The following is a 17,590-nucleotide window of genomic DNA, read 5'->3' as shown; positions in this document are numbered from 1 at the left end:
ATGCTTCTAATGCCAAACCTGAGATCCTTCCGATAGCATGAGATGTGATATCTCAATGCTTCTAATACCAAACCTGAGATCCTTCCGATAGCATGAGATGTGATATCTCAATGCTTTTAATACCAATCCTGAGATCCTTCCTATAACATGAGATGTGATATCCAAATCCTTCCCCTTTCAAACATGAGACCCTCCCTTTAGCATGAGGTCTCAGGTTTGGTATTAGAAGCATTGAGATATCACATCTCATGCTATAGGAAGGGTCTCAGGATTGGAATGGGAAGGACTTGGATGTCACATCTCATGCTATAGGGAGGGTCTCAAGTTTGATATTAGAAGCATTGAGATAACAAATCTCATGATATCGGAAGGGTCTCAGTATTGGAATGGGAAGGAGTTGGATATCACATCTCATGCTATAGGAAGGGTCTCAGGTTTGGTATAAGCATTGAGATATCACATCTCTGCTATGGGAAGGGTCTCAGGATTGGAATGAGAAGGAATTGGATATTCCCATCTCATGTTATAGGAAGGGTCTATCAGGTCTTAGCATGAGACTCTTCCTATAACATGAGATGTGATATCCAACTCCTTCCCGTTCCTAACCTGAGACCCTTCCTATAGCATGAGATGTGATATCCAACTCCTTCCCATTCCAATCCTGAGACCCTTCCGATAGCTTGAGATGTGATATCTCAATGCTTCTAATATCAATACTGAGACCTCCCTATAGCATGAGATGTGATATCTAAGTCCTTCCCATTCCAATCCTGAGACCCTTCCGATAGCAGAGATGTGATATCTCAATGCTTATACCAAACCTGAGACCCTTCCTATAGCATGAGATGTGATATCCAACTCCTTCCCATTCCAATCCTGAGACCCTTCCTATAGCATGAGATGTGATATCCAACGCCTTCCCTTTCCAAACCTGAGAGCCTACCTATAGCATGAGATGTGATATCCAAGTCCTTCCCATTCCAATCCTTAGACCCTTCCTACAGCATGCAATATGATATCTCAATGATTCTAATAACAAACCTGAGACCCATCCTATAACATGAGATGGGATATCCAACTTCTTCCCATTCCAATCCTGAGACACTTCCGATAGCAGAGATGTGATATCTCAATGCTTATATCAAACCTGAGACGCTTCCTACAACATGAGATGTGATATCCAACTCCTTCCCGTTCCAAACCTGAGACCCTTCCTATACCATATGTGATATCCAACTCCTTCCCATTCCAAACATGAGACCCTTCCTATAGCAAGAATGTAATATCCAACTCCTTCCCATTCCAATCCTGAGACCATTCCTATAGCATGAGATGTGATATCTCAATGCTTCTAATACCAAACCTGAGATCCTTCCTATGACATGAGATGTGATATCCAATTCCATCCCATTCTAAACCTGAGACCCTTCCTACAACATGCAATGTGATATCTCAATGCTTCTAATACCAAACCTGAGACCAGTCCTATAACATGAGATGGGATATCCAACTCCTTCCCGTTCAAAACCTGAGACCCTTGCTATAGCATGAGATGTGATATCTCAATGCTTCTAATGCCAAACCTGAGATCCTTCCGATAGCATGAGATGTGATATCTCAATGCTTCTAATACCAAACCTGAGATCCTTCCGATAGCATGAGATGTGATATCTCAATGCTTTTAATACCAATCCTGAGATCCTTCCTATAACATGAGATGTGATATCCAAATCCTTCCCCTTTCAAACCTGAGACCCTCCCTTAAGCATGAGGTCTCAGGTTTGGTATTAGAAGCATTGAGATATCACATCTCATGCTATAGGAAGGGTCTCAGGATTGGAATGGGAAGGACTTGGATGTCACATCTCATGCTATAGGGAGGGTCTCAAGTTTGATATTAGAAGCATTGAGATAACAAATCTCATGATATCGGAAGGGTCTCAGGATTGGAATGGGAAGGAGTTGGATATCACATCTCATGATAAAGGAAGAGTCTAAGGTTTGGAAGGGGAAGGATTTGGATATCACATCTCATGTTATAGGACGGGTCTCAGGTTTGGTATTAGAAGCATTGAGATATCAAGTCTCATGGTATAAGAAGGGTCTCAGAATTGGAATGGGAAGGAGTTGGATATCACATCTCAAGCTATAGGAAGCATCTCAGGATTGGAATGGGAAGGAGTTTGATATCACATCTCATGCCATAGTATGGTTCTCAGGTTTGGTAGCAGCATTGGGATATCACATCTCATGCTATCGGAAGGGTATCAGTATTGGATTTGGAAGGAGTTGGATATCCCATCTCATGCTATAGGAAGGGTCTCAGATTGGAATGGGAAGGAGTTGGATATCATATCTCATGCTATAGGAAGGTTCTCAGGTTTGGAAAGGGAAGGAGTTGGATATCACATTTCATGTTAGAGGAAGGATCTCAGGTTTGGTATTAGAGGCCTTGAGATATCACATCTCATGCTATCGGAAGGGTCACAGGATTGGAATGGGAAGTAGTTGGATATCACATCTCAAGCTATAGGAAGGGTCTCAGGTTTGGTATAAGCATTGAGATATCACATCTCATGCTATAGGAAGGGTCTCTGGATTGGAATGGGAAGAAGTTGGATATCACATCTCATGCTATAGGAAGGGTCTCAGGTTTGGTATAAACATTGAGATATCACATCTCATGCTATAGGAAGGGTCTCAGGATTGGAATGGGAAGGAGTTGTATATGACATCTCATGCCATAGGAAGGGTCTCAGGTTTGGTATAAGCATTGAGATATCACATCACATGCTATAGGAAGGGTCTCAGGATTGGAATGGGAAGGACCTGGATATCACATCTCATGCTATAGGCAGGGTCTCAGGTTTGGAAAGGGAAGGAGATGGATATCACATTTCATGTTAGAGGTAGGATCTCAGGTTTGGTATTAGAGGCATTGAGATATCACATCTCATGCTATCAGAAGGGTCTCAGGATTGGAATGGGAAGGAGTTGGATATCACATCTCATGCTAAAGGGAGGGTCTCAGGTTTGGAAGGGGAAGGATTTGGAAATCACATCTCATATTATAGGAAGGATCTCAGGTTTGGTATTAGAAGCATTGAGATATCACATCTCATGCTATCGGAAGGATCTCAGGTTTGGTATAAGAGGCATTGAGATATCACATCTCATGCTATCATAAGGGTCTCAGGATTGGAATGGGAAGGAGTTGGATATCACATCTCATGTTATAGGAAGGATCTCAGGTTTGGTACTAGAAGCATTGAGACATCACATCTCATGCTATAGGAAGGGTCTCAGGATTGAAATGGGAAGGAGTTGGATATCACATCTCATGCTACAGGAAGGGTCTCAGATTTGGTATAAGCATTGAGATATCACATCTCATGCTATAGGAAGGGTCTCAGGATTGGAACGGGAAGGAGTTGTATATGACATCTCAGGCCATAGGAAGGGTCTCAGGTTTGATATAAGCATTGAGATATCACATCTCTGCTATCGGAAGGGTCTCAGGATTGGAATGGGAAGGAGTTGGATATCCCATCTGAGTTGGATATCCCATCTCATGTTATAGGAAGGGTCTCAGGTTTGGTATTAGAATCATTGAGATATCACATCTCATGCTATAGGAAGGGTCTCAGGATTGGAATGGGGAGGACTTGGATGTCACATCTCATGCTATAGGGAGGGTCTCAGGTTTGATATTAGAAGCATTGAGATAACAAATCTCATGATATCGGAAGGGTGTCAGGATTGGAATGGGAAGGAGTTGGATATCACATCTCATGATAAAGGAAGGGTCTAAGGTTTGGAAGGGGAAGGATTTGGATATCACATCTCATGTTATAGGACGGGTCTCAGGTTTGGTATTAGAAGCATTGAGATGTCAAGTCTCATGGTATAGGAAGGGTCTCAGAATTGGAATGGGAAGAAATTGGATATCACATCTCAAGCTTTAGGAAGGGTCTCAGGACTGGAATGGGAAGGAGTTTGATATCACATCTCATGCCATAGTATGGGTCTCAGATTTGGTAGAAGCATTGGGATATCACATCTCATGCTATCGGAATGGTATCAGTATTGGATTTGGAAGGAGTTGGATATCCCATCTCATGCTATAGGAAAGGTCTCAGGTTGGAATGGGATGGAGTTGGATATCACATTTCATGTTATAGGAAGGGTCTCAGGTTTGGAATGGGAAGGAGTTGGATATCACATTTCATGTTAGAGGAAGGATCTCAGGTTTGGTATTAGAGGCCTTGAGATATCACATTTCATGTTATAGGAAGGGTCTCAGGTTTGTAATGGGAAGGAATTGGATATCACATCTCATGTTATAGGAAGGATTTCAGGTTTGGTATTAGAACCATTGAGATATCACATCTCATGCTATAGGAAGGGTCTCAGGATTGGAATGCGAAGGATTTGGATATCACATCTCATGCTAAAGGAAGGGTCTCAGGTTTGGTAGAAGCGTTGAGATATCACATCTCTGCTATCGGAAGGGTCTCAGGATTGGATTGGGAAGGAGTTGGATATCCCTTCCCATGCTATAAAAGGGTCTCAGGATTTGAATGGCAAGGAGTTGGATATCACATATCATGCCATAGGAAGGGTCTCAGGTTTGGTATAAGCATTGAGATATCACATCTCTGCTATCGTAAGGGTCTCCGGATTGGATTGCGAAGGAGTTGGATATCCCTTCTCATGCTATAGGAAGTGTCTCAGGTTGGAATGGGAAGGAGTTGGATATCACATCTCATGTTATAGGAAGGGTCTCAGGATTGGAATGGGAAGGATTTGGATATCACATCTCTTGCTATAGGAAGGGTCTCAGGATTGGAATGGGTAGGAGTTGGATATTACATTCTTGCTATAGGAAGGGTCTCATGTTTGGAATGGAAGGAGTTGGATATCACATATGCTATAGGAAGTGTCTCAGGTTTGGAACGGGAAGGAGTTGGATATCACATCTCATGTTAGAGGAAGGATCTCAGGTTTGGTATTAGAGGCCTTGAGATATCATATCTCATGCTATAGGAAGGGTCTCAGGTTTGGTATAAGCATTGAGATATCACATCTCATGCTATAGGAAGGGTCCCAGGATTGGAATGGGAAGGAGTTGTATATGACATCTCATGCCATAAGAAGGGTCTCAGGTTTGGTATAAGCATTGAGATATCACATCACATGCTATAGGAAGGGTCTCATGATTGGAATGGGAAGGACTTGGATATCACAGCTCATGCTAAAGGCAGGGTCTCAGGTTTGGAAAGGGAAGGAGATGGATATCACATTTCATGTTAGAGGTAGGATCTCAGGTTTGGTATTAGAGGCATTGAGATATCACATCTCATGCTATCAGAAGGGTCTCAGGATTGGAATGGGAAGGAGTTGTATATCACATCTCATGCTAAAGTGAGGGTCTCAGGTTTGGAAGGGGAAGGATTTGAATATCACATCACATGTTATAGGAAGGATCTCAGGTTTGGTATTAGAGGCATTGAGATATCACATCTCATGCTATTGGAAAGGTCTCAGGATTGGAATGGGAAGGAGTTGGATATCACATCTCATGCTATAGGAAGGGTCTCAGGTTTGGAACGGGAAGGAGTTGGATATCACATCTCGTGTTATAGGAAGAGTCTCAGGTTTGGTATAAGCATTGAGATATCACATCTCTGCAATTGGAAGTGTCTCAGGATTGGGATGGGAAGGATTTGGATATCACATCTCATGCTATAGGAAGGGTCTCAGGTTTGGAACGGGAAGGAGTTGGATATCACATCTCATGTTATAGGAAGAGTCTCAGGTTTGGTATAAGCATTGAGATATCAAATCTCTGCAATCGGAAGTGTCTCAGGATTGGAACGGGAAGGAGTTGGATATCCCATCTCATGTTATAGGACTGGTCTCAGGTTTGGTATTAGAAGCATTGAGATATCACATTGCATGCTGTAGGAAGAGTCTCAGGTTTGGAATGGGAAGGAATTGGATAGCACATCTCATGTCATAGGAAGGATCTCAGGTTTGGTATTAGAAGCATTGAGATATCACATCTCATGCTATAGGAATGGTCTCAGGATTGGAATGGGAAGGAGTTGGATATTACATTCTTGCTATGGGAAGGGTCTCATGTTTGGAATTGGAAGGAGTTGGATATCACATATGCTATAGGAAGGGTCTCAGGTTTGGAATGGGAAGGAGTTGGATATCACATCTCATGTTATAGGAAGGGTCTCAGGTTGGTATACGCATTGAGATATCATATCTCTGCTATCGGAAGGGTCTCAGGATTGGAATGGGAAGGAGTTGGATATCCCATCTCATGTTATAGGAAGGGTCTCAGGTTTGGTATTAGAAGCATTGAGATATCACATCTTATGCTATAGGAAGGGTCTCAGGATTGGAATGGGGAGGACTTGGATGTCACATCTCATGCTATAGGGAGGGTCTCAAGTTTGATATTAGAAGCATTGAGATAACAAATCTCATGATATCGGAAGGGTCTCAGGATTGGAATGGGAAGGAGTTGGATATCACATCTCATGATAAAGGAAGGGTCTAAGGTTTGGAAGGGGAAGGATTTGGATATCACATCTCATGTTATAGGACGGGTCTCAGGTTTGGTATTAGAAGCATTGAGATATCAAGTCTCATGGTATAGGAAGGGTCTCAGAATTGGAATGGGAAGGAGTTGGATATCACATCTCAAGCTATAGGAAGGGTCTCAGGATTGGAAAGGGAAGGCGTTTGATATCACATCTTATGCCATAGTATGGGTCTCAGGTTTGGTAGAAGCATTGGGATATCACATCGCATGCTATTGGAAGGGTATCAGTATTGGATTTGGAAGGAGTTGGATATCCCATCTCATGCTATAGGAAGGGTCTCAGGTTGGAATGGGAAGGAGTTGGATATCACATTTCATGTTATAGGAAGGGTCTCAGGATTGGAATGGGAAGGACTTGGATATCATATCTCATGCTATAGGAAGGCTCTCAGGTTTGGAAGGGGAAGGAGTTGGATATCACATTTCATGTTAGAGGAAGGATCTCAGGTTTGGTATTAGAGGCCTTGAGATATCACATCTCATGCTATAGGAAGGGTCTCGGGATTGGAATGGGAAGGAGTTCGATATCACATCTCAAGCTATAGGAAGGGTCTCAGGTTTGGTATAAGCATTGAGATATCACATCTCATGCTATAGGAAGGGTCTCAGGATTGGAATGGGAAGGAGTTGGATATCACATCTCATATTATAGGAAAGATCTCAGGTTTGGTATTAGAAGCATTGAGACATCACATCTCATGTTATAGGAAGGGTCTTAGGATTGGAATGGGAAGAAGTTGGATATCACATCTCATGCTATAGGAAGGGTCTCAGGTTTGGTATAAGCATTGAGATATCAGATCTCATGCTATAGGAAGGGTCTCAGGATTGGAATGGGAAGGAGTTGTATATGACATCTCATGCCATAGGAAGGGTCTCAGGTTTGGTATAAGTATTGAGGTATCACATCACATGCTATAGGAAGGGTCTCAGGATTGGAATGGGAAGGACTTGAATATCACATCTCATGCTATAGGCAGGGTCTCAGGTTTGGAAAGGGAAGGAGATGGATATCACATTTCATGTTAGAGGTAGGATCTCAGGTTTGGTATTAGAGGCATTGAGATATCACATCTCATGCTATCAGAAGGGTCTCAGGATTGGAATGGGAAGGAGTTGTATATCACATCTCATGCTAAAGGGATGGTCTCAGGTTTGGTAGGGGAAGGATTTGGAAATCACATCTCATGTTATAGGAAGGATCTCAGGTTTGGTATTAGAAGCATTGAGATATCACATCTCATGCTATCGGAAGTATCTCAGGTTTGGTATTAGAGGCATTGAGATATCACATCTCATGCTATCATAAGGGTCTCAGGATTGGAATGGGAAGGAGTTGGATATCACATCTCATGCTTTAGGAAGGGTCTCAGATTCAGTATAAGCATTGAGATATCACATCTCATGCTATAGGAAGGGTCTCAGGATTGGAATGGGAAGGAGTTGGATATCACATCTCATGCTATAGGAAGGGTCTCAGGTTTGGAACGGGAAGGAGTTAGATATCACATCTCATGTTATAGGAAGAGTCTCAGGTTTGGTATAAGCATTGAGATATCACATCTCTGCTATCGGAGGTGTCTCAGGATTGGGATGGGAAGGAATTGGATATCACATCTCATGCTATAGGAAGGGTATCAGGTTTGGAATGGGAAGGAGTTGGATATCCCATCTCATGTTATAGGACAGGTCTCAGGTTTGATATTAGAAGCATTGAGATATCACATCTCTGCTATTGGAAGGGTCTCAGGATTGGAATGGGAAGGACTTGGATATCAGAATTCATGTTATAGGAAGGGTCTCAGGTTTGGTATTAGAAGCATTGAGATATCACATCTCATGCTATAGGAAGGGTCTCAGGATTGAAATGGGAAGGACTTGGATATCACATCTCATGTTATAGGAAGGGTCTCAGGTTTGGTATTAGAAGCATTGAGATATCACATCTCATGCTATAGGAAGGGTCTCAGGAATGGAATGGGAAGGACTTGGATATCACATCTCATGATAAAGGAAGGGTCTAAGGTTTGGAAGGGGAAGGATTTGGATATCACATCTCATGTTATTGGACCGGTCTCAGGTTTGGTATTAGAAGCATTGAGATATCAAGTCTCATGGTATAGGACGGGAGTTTGATATCACATCTCATGCCATGGTATGGGTCTCAGGTTTTGTAGAAGCATTGGGATATCACATCTCATGCTATCGGAAGGGTATCAGGATTGGTTTTGGAAGGAGTTGGATATCCCATCTCATGCTATAGGAAGGGTCTCAGGTTGGAATGGGAAGGAGTTGGATATGACATCTCATGTTATAGGAAGGGCTTTAGGATTGGAATGGGAAGGACTTGGATATCACATCTCATGCTGTAGGAAGGCTCTCAGGTTTGGAAAGGGAAGGAGTTGGATATCACATTTCATGTTAGAGGTAGGATCTCAGGTTTGGTATTAGAGGCATTGAGATATCACATCTCATGCTATCAGAAGGGTATCAGGATTGGAATGGGAAGGAGTTGGATATCACATCTCATGCTAAAGGGAGGGTCTCAGATTCGGAAGGGGAAGGATTTGGATATCACATCTCATGTTATAGGAAGGATCTCAGGTTTGGTATTAGAAGCATTGAGATATCACATCTCATGCTATCGGAAGGATCTCAGGTTTGGTATTAGAAGCATTGAGATATCACATCTCATGCTATAGGAAGGGTCTCAGGATTGGAATGGGAAGGAGTTGGATATCACATCTCATGATAAAGGAAGGGTCTAAGGTTTGGAAGGGGAAGGATTTGGATATCACATCTCATGTTATAGGCCGGGTCTCGGGTTTGGTATTAGAAGCATTGAGATATCAAGTCTCATGGTATAGGAAGGGTCTCAGAATTGGAATGGGAAGGAGTTGGATATCACATCTCAAGCTATAGGAAGGGTCTCAGGATTGGAATGGGAAGGAGTTTGATGTCACATCTTATGCCATAGTATGGGTCTCAGGTTTGGTAGAAGCATTGGGATATCACATCTCATGCTATTGGAAGGGTATCAGTATTGGATTTGGAAGGAGTTGGATATCCCATCTCATGCTATAGGAAGGGTCTCAGGTTGGAATGGGAAGGAGTTGGATATCACATTTCATGTTATAGGAAGGGTCTCAGGATTGGAATGGGAAGGACTTGGATATCATATCTCATGCTATAGGAAGGCTCTCAGGTTTGGAAGGGGAAGGAGTTGGATATCACATTTCATGTTAGAGGAAGGATCTCAGGTTTGATATTAGAGGCCTTGAGATATCACATCTCATGCTATAGGAAGGGTCTCAGGATTGGAATGGGAAGGAGTTGGATATCACATCTCAAGCTATAGGAAGGGTCTCAGGTTTGGTATAAGCATTGAGATATCACATCTCATGCTATAGGAAGGGTCTCAGGATTGGAATGGGAAGGAGTTGGATATCACATCTCATGTTATAGGAAAGATCTCAGGTTTGGTATTAGAAGCATTGAGACATCATATCTCATGTTATAGGAAGGGTCTTAGGATTGGAATGGGAAGAAGTTGAATATCACATCTCATGCTATAGGAAGGGTCTCAGGTTTGGTATAAGCATTGAGATATCACATCTCATGCTATAGGAGGGGTCTCAGGATTGGAATGGGAAGGAGTTGTATATGACATCTCATGCCATAGGAAGGGTCTCAGGTTTGGTATAAGCATTGAGATATCACATCTCTGCTATCGGAAGGGTCTCAGGATTGGTATGCGAAGGAGTTGGATATTCCCATCTCATGTAATAGGAAGGGTCTCAGGTTTGGTTTTAGAAGCATTGAGATATCACATCTCATGCTATAGGAAGGGTCTCAGGATTGGAATGGGAAGGACTTGGATATCACATCTCATGCTATAGGCAGGGTCTCAAGTTTGATATTAGAAGCTTTGAGATATCACATCTCATGATATCGGAAGGGTCTCAGGATTGGAATGGGAAGGAGTTGGATATCACATCTCATGATAAAGGAAGGGTCTAAGGTTTGGAAGGGGAAGGATTTGGATATCACATCTCATGTTATATTACGGGTCTCAGGTTTGGTATTCGAAGCATTGAGATATCAAGTCTCAGAGTATAGGAAGGGTCTCAGAATTGGAATGGGAAGGAGGTGGATATCACATCTCAAGCTATAGGAAGGGTCTCAGGATTGGAATGGGAAGGACTTGGATATCACATCTCATGCTATAGGAAGGCTCTCAGGTTTGGAAGGGGAAAGAGTTGGATATCACATTTCATGTTAGAGGTAGGATCTCAGGTTTGGTATTAGAGGCATTGAGATATCACATCTCATGCTATCAGAAGGGTCTCGGGAATGGAATGGGAAGGAGTTGGATATCACATCTCATGCTAAAGGGAGGGTCTCAGGTTTGGAAGGGGAAGGATTTGGATATCACATCTCATGTTATAGGAAGGATCTCAGGTTTGGTATTAGAAGCATTGAGATATCACATCTCATGCTATCGGAAGGATCTCAGGTTTGGTATTAGAAGCATTGAGATATCACATCTCATGCTATCAGAAGGGTCTCAGGATTGGAATGGGAAGGAGATGGATATCACATCTCATGCTAAAGGGAGGGTCTCAGGTTTGGAAGGGGAAGGATTTGGATATCACATCTCATGTTATCGGAAGGATCTCACGTTTGGTATTAGAAGTATTGACATATCATATCTCATGCTATAGGAAGGGTCTCAGGATTGGAATGGGAAGGAGTTGGATATCACATCTCATGCTATAGGAAGTGTCTCAGGATTGTAATGGGAAGGACTTGGATATCACATCTCATGCTATAGGTAGGGTCTCAAGTTTTATATTAGAAGCATTGAGATATCACATCTCATGCTATAGGAAGGGTCTGAGGATTGGAATGGGAAGGAGTTGGATATCACATCTCATGCTATGGGAAGGGTCTCAGGTTTGGTATAAGCAGTGAGATATCACATCTCATGCTATAGGAAGTGTCTCAGGATTGGAATGGGAAGGAGTTGGATATAACATCTCATGTTATAGGAAGGATCTCAGGTTTGGTATAAGCATTGAGATATCACATCTCTGCTATCGGAAGGGTCTCAGGATTGGAATGGGAAGGAGTTGGATATTCCCATCTCATGTTATAGGAAGGGTCTCAGGTTTGGTATTAGAAGCATTGAGATATCACATCTCATGCTATAGGAAGGGTCTCAGGATTGGAATGGGAAGGACTTGGATATCACATCTCATGCTATAGGGAGGGTCTCAAGTTTGATATTAGAAGCTTTGAGATATCACATCTCATGATATCGGAAGGGTCTCAGGATTGGAATGGGAAGGAGTTGGATATCACATCTCATGATAAAGGAAGGGTCTAAGGTTTGGAAGGGGAAGGATTTGGATATCACATCTCATGTTATATTACGGGTCTCACGTTTGTATTAGAAGCATTGAGATATCAAGTCTCATAGTATAGGAAGGGTCTCAGAATTGGAATGGGAAGGAGTTGGATATCACATCTCAAGCTATAGGAATGGTCTCAGGATTGGAATGGGAAGGAGTTGGATATTACATTCTTGCTATGGGAAGGGTCTCATGTTTGGAATTGGAAGGAGTTGGATATCACATATGCTATAGGAAGGGTCTCAGGTTTGGAATGGGAAGGAGTTGGATATCACATCTCATGTTATAGGAAGGGTCTCAGGTTGGTATACGCATTGAGATATCACATCTCTGCTATCGGAAGGGTCTCAGGATTGGAATGGGAAGGAGTTGGATATCCCATCTCATGTTATAGGAAGGGTCTCAGGTTTGGTATTAGAAGCATTGAGATATCACAGCTTATGCTATAGGAAGGGTCTCAGGATTGGAATGGGGAGGACTTGGATGTCACATCTCATGCTATAGGGAGGGTCTCAAGTTTGATATTAGAAGCTTTGAGATATCACATCTCATGATATCGGAAGGGTCTCAGGATTGGAATGGGAAGGAGTTGGATATCACATCTCATGATAAAGGAAGGGTCTAAGGTTTGGAAGGGGAAGGATTTGGATATCACATCTCATGTTATATTACGGGTCTCACGTTTGTATTAGAAGCATTGAGATATCAAGTCTCATAGTATAGGAAGGGTCTCAGAATTGGAATGGGAAGGAGTTGGATATCACATCTCAAGCTATAGGAATGGTCTCAGGATTGGAATGGGAAGGAGTTGGATATTACATTCTTGCTATGGGAAGGGTCTCATGTTTGGAATTGGAAGGAGTTGGATATCACATATGCTATAGGAAGGGTCTCAGGTTTGGAATGGGAAGGAGTTGGATATCACATCTCATGTTATAGGAAGGGTCTCAGGTTGGTATACGCATTGAGATATCACATCTCTGCTATCGGAAGGGTCTCAGGATTGGAATGGGAAGGAGTTGGATATCCCATCTCATGTTATAGGAAGGGTCTCAGGTTTGGTATTAGAAGCATTGAGATATCACAGCTTATGCTATAGGAAGGGTCTCAGGATTGGAATGGGGAGGACTTGGATGTCACATCTCATGCTATAGGGAGGGTCTCAAGTTTGATATTAGAAGCATTGAGATAACAAATCTCATGATATCGGAAGGGTCTCAGGATTGGAATGGGAAGGAGTTGGATATCACATCTCATGATAAAGGAAGGGTCTAAGGTTTGGAAGGGGAAGGATTTGGATATCACATCTCATGTTATAGGACGGGTCTCAGGTTTGGTATTAGAAGCATTGAGATATCACGTCTCATGGTATAGGAAGGGTCTCAGAATTGGAATGGGAAGGAGTTGGATATCACATCTCAAGCTATAGGAAGGGTCTCAGGATTGGAAAGGGAAGGCGTTTGGTATCACATCTTATGCCATAGTATGGGTCTCAGGTTTGGTAGAAGCATTGGGATATCACATCGCATGCTATTGGAAGGGTATCAGTATTGGATTTGGAAGGAGTTGGATATCCCATCTCATGCTATAGGAAGGGTCTCAGGCTGGAATGGGAAGGAGTTGGATATCACATTTCATGTTATAGGAAGGGTCTCAGGATTGGAATGGGAAGGACTTGGATATCATATCTCATGCTATAGGAAGGCTCTCAGGTTTGGAAGGGGAAGGAATTGGATATCACATTTCATGTTAGAGGAAGGATCTCAGGTTTGGTATTAGAGGCCTTGAGATATCACATCTCATGCTATAGGAAGGGTCTCGGGATTGGAATGGGAAGGAGTTCGATATCACATCTCAAGCTATAGGAAGGGTCTCAGGTTTGGTATAAGCATTGAGATATCACATCTCATGCTATAGGAAGGGTCTCAGGATTGGAATGGGAAGGAGTTGGATATCACATCTCATATTATAGGAAAGATCTCAGGTTTGGTATTAGAAGCATTGAGACATCACATCTCATGTTATAGGAAGGGTCTTAGGATTGGAATGGGAAGAAGTTGGATATCACATCTCATGCTATAGGAAGGGTCTCAGGATTGGAATGGGAAGGAGTTGTATATGACATCTCATGCCATAGGAAGGGTCTCAGGTTTGGTATAGGTATTGAGGTATCACATCACATGCTATAGGAAGGGTCTCAGGATTGGAATGGGAAGGACTTGAATATCACATCTCATGCTATAGGCAGGGTCTCAGGTTTGGAAAGGGAAGGAGATGGATATCACATTTCATGTTATAGGTAGGATCTCAGGTTTGGTATTAGAGGCATTGAGATATCACATCTCATGCTATCAGAAGGGTCTCAGGATTGGAATGGGAAGGAGTTGTATATCACATCTCATGCTAAAGGGATGGTCTCAGGTTTGGTAGGGGAAGGATTTGGAAATCACATCTCATGTTATAGGAAGGATCTCAGGTTTGGTATTAGAAGCATTGAGATATCACATCTCATGCTATCGGAAGTATCTCAGGTTTGGTATTAGAGGCATTGAGATATCACATCTCATGCTATCATAAGGGTCTCAGGATTGGAATGGGAAGGAGTTGGATATCACATCTCATGCTATAGGAAGGGTCTCAGATTCAGTATAAGCATTGAGATATCACATCTCATGCTATAGGAAGGGTCTCAGGAATGGAATGGGAAGGAGTTGGATATCACATCTCATGCTATAGGAAGGGTCTCAGGTTTGGAACGGGAAGGAGTTAGATATCACATCTCATGTTATAAGAAGAGTCTCAGGTTTGGTATAAGCATTGAGATATCACATCTCTGCTATCGGAGGTGTCTCAGGATTGGGATGGGAAGGAATTGGATATCACATCTCATGCTATAGGAAGGGTATCAGGTTTGGAATGGGAAGGAGTTGGATATCCCATCTCATGTTATAGGACAGGTCTCAGGTTTGATATTAGAAGCATTGAGATATCACATCTCTGCTATTGGAAGGGTCTCAGGATTGGAATGGGAAGGACTTGGATATCAGAATTCATGTTATAGGAAGGGTCTCAGGTTTGGTATTAGAAGAATTGAGATATCACATCTCATGCTATAGGAAGGGTCTCAGGATTGAAATGGGAAGGACTTGGATATCACATCTCATGTTATAGGAAGGGTCTCAGGTTTGGTATTAGAAGCATTGAGATATCACATCTCATGCTATAGGAAGGGTCTCAGGAATGGAATGGGAAGGACTTGGATATCACATCTCATGATAAAGGAAGGGTCTAAGGTTTGGAAGGGGAAGGATTTGGATATCACATCTCATGTTATTGGACCGGTCTCAGGTTTGGTATTAGAAGCATTGAGATATCAAGTCTCATGGTATAGGACGGGAGTTTGATATCACATCTCATGCCATGGTATGGGTCTCAGGTTTTGTAGAAGCATTGGGATATCACATCTCATGCTATCGGAAGGGTATCAGGATTGGTTTTGGAAGGAGTTGGATATCCCATCTCATGCTATAGGAAGGGTCTCAGGTTGGAATGGGAAGGAGTTGGATATGACATCTCATGTTATAGGAAGGGCTTTAGGATTGGAATGGGAAGGACTTGGATATCACATCTCATGCTGTAGGAAGGCTCTCAGGTTTGGAAAGGGAAGGAGTTGGATATCACATTTGATGTTAGAGGTAGGATCTCAGGTTTGGTATTAGAGGCATTGAGATATCACATCTCATGCTATCAGAAGGGTATCAGGATTGGAATGGGAAGGAGTTGGATATCACATCTCATGCTAAAGGGAGGGTCTCAGGTTCGGAAGGGGAAGGATTTGGATATCACATCTCATGTTATAGGAAGGATCTCAGGTTTGGTATTAGAAGCATTGAGATATCACATCTCATGCTATCGGAAGGATCTCAGGTTTGGTATTAGAAGCATTGAGATATCACATCTCATGCTATAGGAAGGGTCTCAGGATTGGAATGGGAAGGAGTTGGATATCACATCTCATGATAAAGGAAGGGTCTAAGGTTTGGAAGGGGAAGGATTTGGATATCACATCTCATGTTATAGGACGGGTCTCAGGTTTGGTATTAGAAGCATTGAGATATCAAGTCTCATGGTATAGGAAGGGTCTCAGAATTGGAATGGGAAGGAGTTGGATATCACATCTCAAGCTATAGGAAGGGTCTCAGGATTGGAATGGGAAGGAGTTTGATGTCACATCTTATGCCATAGTATGGGTCTCAGGTTTGGTAGAAGCATTGGGATATCACATCTCATGCTATTGGAAGGGTATCAGTATTGGATTTGGAAGGAGTTGGATATCCCATCTCATGCTATAGGAAGGGTCTCAGGTTGGAATGGGAAGGAGTTGGATATCACATTTCATGTTATAGGAAGGGTCTCAGGATTGGAATGGGAAGGACTTGGATATCATATCTCATGCTATAGGAAGGCTCTCAGGTTTGGAAGGGGAATGAGTTGGATATCACATTTCATGTTAGAGGAAGGATCTCAGGTTTGATATTAGAGGCCTTGAGATATCACATCTCATGCTATAGGAAGGGTCTCAGGATTGGAATGGGAAGGAGTTGGATATCACATCTCAAGCTATAGGAAGGGTCTCAGGTTTGGTATAAGCATTGAGATATCACATCTCATGCTATAGGAAGGGTCTCAGGATTGGAATGGGAAGGAGTTGGATATCACATCTCATGTTATAGGAAAGATCTCAGGTTTGGTATTAGAAGCATTGAGACATCATATCTCATGTTATAGGAAGGGTCTTAGGATTGGAATGGGAAGAAGTTGAATATCACATCTCATGCTATAGGAAGGGTCTCAGGTTTGGTATAAGCATTGAGATATCACATCTCATGCTATAGGAGGGGTCTCAGGATTGGAATGGGAAGGAGTTGTATATGACATCTCATGCCATAGGAAGGGTCTCAGGTTTGGTATAAGCATTGAGATATCACATCTCTGCTATTGGAAGGGTCTCAGGATTGGTATGCGAAGGAGTTGGATATTCCCATCTCATGTAATAGGAAGGGTCTCAGGTTTGGTTTTAGAAGCATTGAGATATCACATCTCATGCTATAGGAAGGGTCTCAGGATTGGAATGGGAAGGACTTGGATATCACATCTCATGCTATAGGGAGGGTCTCAAGTTTGATATTAGAAGCTTTGAGATATCACATCTCATGATATCGGAAGGGTCTCAGGATTGGAATGGGAAGGAGTTGGATATCACATCTCATGATAAAGGAAGGGTCTAAGGTTTGGAAGGGGAAGGATTTGGATATCACATCTCATGTTATATTACGGGTCTCAGGTTTGGTATTAGAAGCATTGAGATATCAAGTCTCAGAGTATAGGAAGGGTCTCAGAATTGGAATGGGAAGGAGGTGGATATCACATCTCAAGCTATAGGAAGGGTCTCAGGATTGGAATGGGAAGGACTTGGATATCACATCTCATGCTATAGGAAGGCTCTCAGGTTTGGAAGGGGAAAGAGTTGGATATCACATTTCATGTTAGAGGTAGG

The sequence above is a fragment of the Ambystoma mexicanum genome, unplaced genomic scaffold, assembly GCF_040938575.1.
Source record: "Ambystoma mexicanum isolate Mex_15411 unplaced genomic scaffold, UKY_AmexF1_1 Mex_scaf3, whole genome shotgun sequence".
NCBI classification, from domain to species: domain Eukaryota; kingdom Metazoa; phylum Chordata; class Amphibia; order Caudata; family Ambystomatidae; genus Ambystoma; species Ambystoma mexicanum.
The sequence above is the reverse complement of the archived record's forward strand: the minus strand, read 5'-3'. Positions refer to the sequence as shown.